Source organism: Pteropus alecto, unplaced genomic scaffold (genome assembly GCF_000325575.1).
Source record: "Pteropus alecto unplaced genomic scaffold, ASM32557v1 scaffold92, whole genome shotgun sequence".
Classification (NCBI taxonomy): Eukaryota; Metazoa; Chordata; class Mammalia; order Chiroptera; family Pteropodidae; genus Pteropus; species Pteropus alecto.
Window position 1 is genome coordinate 268,905 of NW_006432447.1, and position 1,372 is coordinate 270,276.

Consider the following 1,372-nt stretch of genomic DNA (forward strand, 5'->3'; position numbering starts at 1 on the left):
AGAGAGGCTGAGGCATCTGCCCAGGGATACACAGCTAGTAAGGTAGGGATCCCACCCTGGCTCTGGGGACAGCTTTCTTATCCACTTCAGAACACTGGCCCCCATCAATTGAACATGAAAATAGCGTCTGCTCATTAAATGAGATAACTCAACTAAAGCATTCGGTAGGGGAGAGAGAGACACAAAAGGCACTCAATAAACGACTATTATCATTTAAACGTCAAATACACAGTTGGTGCTCAATAAATGTTTGCAAAGTACACCAAGAACTGGGCCGCACAAAACCCACAATCAGAGTGGGAGAGGGACAGGAGGGAGCATTTATTGAGTACTTGTTGTATACTGGAATGGGTGAGAGGGGACAATGGGGGAGCCTCGTGGGAGCACAAGGAGGCAGCCTGGGTTCTGTGTCCTGCCCCAGTCCAGAGGAGGTGACAATCAAGGTTTCGCTTCCCCCCAAGATGGGGGCTGTTCCAAAAAGCTGGGGCCCAATTGGCAACCATCTTCGCATCCCACTTTAGAGCTGAATCCCCCTGGGCCTCCTGTTTTCCTCGAGAGCAGGTATACGTTTTGTCTCTAGGGATAAAATGGATATTATTAAAAAGGAAATGACTCTGGCCCCGCAGCCCCTTTCAGCTGCTAACTCCCAAGTCGCTGCAGCCTCGTGTCCTAATGCCTCAACTGAGACAGCATCAGCTCGTAGGGCTTATCTTCCTTTGTAAAGCCATTGAGTTGCCTTTCTGGCTCCAGGGCCTGGCAAATCTGAGCCAGACACCTGCAGGGTGGACAATTCGCAAGGCCACCCTTCCCTTCCCGTGCCTCAAAGATTGGTGAGGGGAACCTCAGATAAGTTCGGCTTGGGCATCTCCCACGCCCAACCCCCTGCACACACCCAGGCCAGGCACAGAGAAAGAGGAGCTGGGGTCTTGAAGATCCCTGCCTCCACCAGTCACCGGCTCTGTGGTCTTGGACGAGACACTTCACCTCTGCACCTCGATTTTCTCCTCTGTCAAATGGGAATAATGAGACCTTTCTCTTGGGTCATGGGGAGAATTAAAGGACTATTAGTTCTCTCTCTTCACTTTCCTGACTTTGAAGAGCTCACAGTTCAGCCTGAGAGAAGGTCTTCTCGTCAGCTAACATGATACAGTGGGGCCCGGCGTGAAAGCAGAGGACTAAGTTGAGCTGAAGAGATAGAGAAGAAGAGGCGACATTGGGCTGGGCTTTAAAGGTCAAGTGTCATTTTCCAGGTGGAGAAGTAGTTTGCCATTCCAGGTAGGAGAACAGCCTGAGCAAGAACCTGTGAGTCTGGAAGAGGAAGGCGGGGTTGGGGCAAGGCGAGAAGGGTGTTGTGGTCACAGCATGGGACGGT